We start from the raw sequence: 5,902 nt of genomic DNA, 5'->3' as shown, positions 1-5,902 counted from the left end.
AGCTTCCCAGCCCAAACAATTATATTTTAATAAAATACCTTCTATTCTGAACAGTTCGGTCTGAAGTGTTCATCTCTCTATGATCCCTTGTAACTAAGATTAGTTTTGTTCCAGTAAGACAATCTATGCTGTCAGTGTAAGATATTCTGGTTGGTCTGTTCCTACATGGAAGAAGGGTAAGGGTCAGGAAGATATTTGTGCCACTGAGACCTCATTTAGGAAATTTTAAGCTGCAGATGTTTAGAAGTAGATCTTAACCAAGGCTTACTTTGAATCCATTAGCTCCACAAAGATAACTCAGTTGATAAATAAGTACTTGAAAAGCCATCACCTTTGGACTTAGCTGTAAACGCTTCAAAATATGATCAAATTTAAAATGAAAATGACAAAATAGTCATTGACAAAAAATTGCAAATGTGAATAATCGACCAAACAATATAATTTTTCCACTATAGACAGAAATTTAGAGAGATATGATCAATAGCATTTTTAGGAACAATAAGGGTTTCTTGTTACAAATAGGCAACCATGGATATGTGCCTGTATAAACATTGCATCAATAACTACTTAAATTTAGAGGATACTACATGCTTCAGCAGCAGGTCTACCCAAATTACAACAATACAGAGATTAAAATGGTACTTGCCCAAGGATGGTATGAAAATTTGTGAAGTATTCCATATTTTTCATTCTTCAAATGCAAGAAATGAAAAACAGTTGTTAAAAAGTTGATTACAAAAATACAAGTGTAACAATACATGTAATTCATAGAATTAAAGGTTAGTTTGACATCAGTGTATTAAATCTTCACCTTAGAAAGGCCCTTACATAGCATAACCTTTATAAAACTTGAAATTAGATAACATTGTCATTTTATCCCAAAGAAATAAAATTTAAACCATGCTCATAGAGGGTTCCGGGAAGATGGTGGAGGAGAAGCTGAACGTTAAACAAGCTCTTGCATAGAAAGCAGTTTTAGAGTTCCAGTGAACAGTCCTAAGCCAGAGAATCACACCAAGTGTGTCATCACAGTACACAGAGTTAGGCCAGAGAGGGAAAATCCAGGCAAGGAGACAGATCTGAGCATTTGCCAGCAGCTTAGGCAGCAGCGGCGGCCATAGTCACCATCCTGTAACACAGAGAGTCCAGGACAAAGGAGCCAGATGCGGTGGGTGAGCAGATTCTACTCAACACCAGCAAGAACTGACAAGGAGCAGACATCTTCATCCTGCAGTTCACAGACCAGAGACGACCCAGGAACCAAGACTCGGCGAAAGTAGAAGCCTAACGTCCTCACTCCTTCTCAGGGAGCAGAGGAGAGAAGGCCACCCCTCCCCCCCAGATCCGGACATCTCCATCTTGGATACTGACAAAGCTCGGTGGAGCTGCTAGCTCCAACTAAGGCCGTGGAAGAAAACTCGAGTCATTTAGCAGGTCACAAGAACCTAAACTGACCTCCCAGACTCAGCTTCACCCAGAGAAATGTCACCCAGCTCAGGCGCAAGCCCTAGGAATGGCTTTCTTCACTGGGTAATCAGAGCCAGAGGCTGCCCCTCCCTTAAGCAGCCTTGCCAATCAATTGAAATTCAGTAAATATAAACCCAGAGAGTGGCTCCAGCCTGGGCTCGTGAGTTTCTAACAAGCTAGCCCCCGGGAAAAGCTAATGTTTGCTGAAAAGTCTCAACTCTACCCAGAACCTAGCCTCATCAGAGCTTCTCCAAACGAGGAAAAAGCCATTTCCCTCTTTTGTGATAATCAAAGCAGATCCCCCTCCCATTGAACTAACCTGAGAGGAGGATCACAAAATCCTGGGTAAAGCAGCATTTTTTGGCCTGTTCAAACAAACTGACTTAAGAAACCAACCAAGCCACAGGAAAATCAAACACCACAAGCAGATCAGAGACTCCAACAAGAGGCTGGTTACAACACAAGGGAGATACAGGATTTTTCCCACCACTCCCCAAACAATCAAAATATTTTTTCTTTTTTTTTGTACATTTTATAAAAAAATTTCTAAAACTTTTTAATTTTTACCTTTTTTGAAAAAAAATGTTTCCTAGTAACTTTTTTTCCCTCTTATACTTTTTATTTTAGGGGTATATTTGTGTGTGCGTTTTTCTTACTTTTTTCTTCTTTAAAATTTTTTTTTGTGTTTTGTTTTGCTCTATTGAACTTCTGATCTTTTATTCTTTCTTTCTTATCCTTTTCACCTTTTTTTCTCTTTCGTTCTTTTTTATGTGACTTGTTTTTCTATACATCCTCAGATATACCCATAGTCGATTATTAGACCTTCTCCTCCATTGTGTACACACTTAATCCACAAATTTATTACTCAGTTCAAAACCTCTTAGACTTAAATTCCTTGATAGCAGTACTACCTCTTTATACCTATATAATATTTTAAGTATTTTTGTTTTTAAATTTTTCACATCTCTTTATATCCCTCCCCTTCTGCATTATATGCATGTTCTCTCAATATTTCGTTTTCGAGTCTACATAATATTTTTAATTTTTACTTTTCTATTTTTTCTGGTCTCTTTTTTCCCCCTTTCTCTTTCTTCTTTTTTTTCTCTCTCTACTTTCATCCTATTCAACCTATTTTCGGTTTTGAGATTAGGACTTAGTTAACTCTCCCTGTGCCTTCCCACATCTCTCTATTCCTATTTTTTACCCACATTTCTCCCTAAACCTAATAATTTCTGGTTTGCCAAATTCGCATTTGCGGTTTGTAGCCCATTAATATATAGTTGTTTGACATTGAATAGATGTATCCATTGAACGAGATTGTATCTGCAAACTATTGACTGTGCAAATACAGCCTTTGGTTGATGCTTGCCTTAAGTTAGTGTTCTAGCATAAAACTGGTGTTTCATTCATCCCAAATGGGCAGAACAAACCTGAAAAACACAAGAAAAATGGCAAGTCCGGGTATCTCAACTTCCACTCATGGTAATCGGGACAGAACAGATAATGAATAATCCAGAGGAGAGAAAAGATTAATCACCTATAAAGGGAAACCAATTAGAATCACCTCAGATTTTTCAGCAGAGACAATCAAAGCAAGAAGAGCCTGGAATGATGTATGCCATGCCCTAAAGACAAACAACTATCAACCAAGAATACTGTACCCAGCTAAACTCTCCTTTATAACTGAAGGCCAAATAAAAACCTTCCATAGCCAAGAAAAATTGAAACAATATATCTCCATCAAACCAGCCCTACAAAAGATTCTTAAAGATGTCCTAAACATAGAAAACTAACAAGACCACAATAAAGGCCAAGAAAATGCACCCAAACTGAGAATCCAAGAAGATAGGAAGAACCCAGTTTTCATAGACCCCAAGAAGGTAGATAACATGGCCAGAACTCCCAAATACCTCTCAGTCCTATCTCTCAACATTAACGGACTTAATTCTCCAATTAAGTGACATAGACTGTCTTGTAGGACTAAAAAGCAAGACCCTTCTATCTGTTGCCTTCAGGAGTCACATCTTGCTGTTAAACACAAAAACATTTTCAATGTTAAAAGCTGGAACAAAATCTACCAAGCAAATGGCCCCCATAAACAGGCAGGAGTTGCAATCCTAATATCAGATAAAATAAACTTCCAATTAAAATTAGTGAGAAGAGATAAAGAAGAGGTAAAGAATGTCGCTACATATTAATTTGAAATATCTATTCGAAAAACAATGGAGCACCCAAATTTAACCAAGAAACACTACTTTCACTCAAATCCCACAGAGATCCAAAGACAATAATTGTTGGGGATTTTAACACACCACTCTCCCCACTAGATAGATCAACTCTGAAAAACTCAACAGAGAAACCGCAGATATAAACAACTGCATAGATCAAGTATATTTAACAGACATCTATCGAATATTTCTCCCAGCAGCATCAGAATACAAGTTTTTCTCAGCAGCACATGGAACATTTTCTAAAATAGACCACATTTTAGGCCACAATGCAAAATTGTCCAAATTCAGAAACATTGAAGTTATACCTTGCATTCTCTCTGACTACAAGGGAATAAAATTAGAATGCAACACCAAAAGCCACCAAAGAAAGTCTTGTAACACATGGAGGCTGAAGAACACACTGCTGAATCATGAGTGGGTCATGGAAGATATTAGAAAGGAAATCCAAATGTTCATGCTATTCAACAAAAATGAGCACATAAATTACCATCTCATCTGGGACACAGCAAAGGCAGTACTCTGAGGCAAATTTATACCTCTGAGCTCCTACATCAACAAATAGGAGAGATCTGAAACCAACAATTTAATGAGATATCTGAACCACCTTGAAAAAGAGCACCAAGATATACCCCAATATAATAGATGGAAAGAAATAATTATTTTAATTAATTAATTAATTTTAATTAAAATTAAATCAATATTAAATGAATTAGAATCCAATAAAACTATTGGAAAAAACCAAAAAAACAAAGAGTTCGTTGCTCGAAAAAATTAACAAAATTGACAGGCCCTTCACAAATCTTATCAGAAAAAGAAGCGAACACACCCAAATAAATAAGCTCAGAAATGAGAATGGAAACATCACCACAGAAACAACCAAGATTCAGAACATTATAAGGGAATACTTCTCAAAACTTTATGCTAATAAGTTTGAGAATTTGGTAGAAATGGACCTTTTCCTAGCAAATATTGACATGCCAATACTAAAGCAATATGAGTTAAACCATCTTAACAGGCTCATATCAAGCATTGAAATAGAAACAGCAATAAGAGACCTCCCATATAAGAAAAGTCCAGGTCCAGATGGTTTACAGCAGAATTCTACAAGACCATTAAAAGCAGAGCTCACAGCAATACTACTCCAAACCTTCAATGAAATAGAACGAGAAAGTTCGCTACCATACACATTCTATTAAGTCATCATAACTCTCATCCCACAATCAGGCAGGGAATAATGAAAGAAAGAGAACTATAGACCCATTTCATTGAGGAACATTGATGCAAAACTTCTCAACAAAATTTTGGCCAATCGACTTCAACAATGTATCCAGAAAATCATTCATCACAATCAAACAGGATTCATTTCAGGGATGCAAAGCTGGGTCAATATTCCCAAATCAATTAATGTAATTCATCACATCAACAGGAGCAAGGATAAGAACCACAAGGTTATCTCAATATATGCAGAAAAAGCATTTGACAAGATCCAACACCCCTTTATGTTGAAGGTTCTGGAAAAATTAGGAATTATGGAACATTCCTCAATAGAATAAGGGCTATATATGACAAACCTACAGCCAGCATTATACTTAATGATGAAAAACTAAAGCCATTTCCTCTTAACTCAGGAACAAGACAAGGATGTCCACTATCACCACTTCTCTTCAATCTAGTATTAGAATTCCTATCTACAGCAATAAGACAAGATGCAAACATAAAGGTGATACAAATAGGGAAAAAAGAAATAAAACTCCCAATCTTTGCAGATGACATGATCCTGTATTTAAAGAATCCCATAGACTCCACTCCCAAATACTCAAGTTGATTCAAAACTTTGGCAAAGTAGCGGGGTATAAAATTAACCCCCCAAAATCAATGGCTTTTCTGTATGCCAACAATGAGAAAAGTGTGGCTGAAATTAGGAAAACAACGCCATTTGTAATAGCCCCACAAAAAATAAAATAACTAGGAATTAACTTAACCAAAGAAGTGAAAGAACTTTATGATCAAAACTGTAAAAACTTGTAAAAGGAAATCAAAACAGAACTTAGAAAATGGGGAAAACTCCCATGCTCCTGAATTTGGAAAGATCAACATTGTTAAAAGGGCAATACTTCCCAAGGCTATCTACAAATTCAATGCGATACCTATCAAAATTCCAACCTCATTCTTCAAGGAAATAGAAGAGGCAATCCAAAAATTCA

At 36.5% G+C, this 5,902-nt stretch overlaps 1 pseudogene; it reads left to right on the top strand.

Annotated features, from left to right (window-relative positions):
• The first annotated feature begins 587 nt into the window (after nucleotides 1-587).
• Nucleotides 588-687, top strand: LOC122114081 (annotated as a pseudogene).
• The last annotated feature ends 5,215 nt before the right edge of the window (nucleotides 688-5,902 follow it).

Source organism: Dipodomys spectabilis, unplaced genomic scaffold (assembly GCF_019054845.1).
Source record: "Dipodomys spectabilis isolate Male_0828 unplaced genomic scaffold, ASM1905484v1 ptg000105l, whole genome shotgun sequence".
NCBI lineage: Eukaryota > Metazoa > Chordata > Mammalia > Rodentia > Heteromyidae > Dipodomys > Dipodomys spectabilis.
Note: the sequence above shows the minus strand (reverse complement) of the source record. Positions and strands in the feature narration are given on the sequence as shown.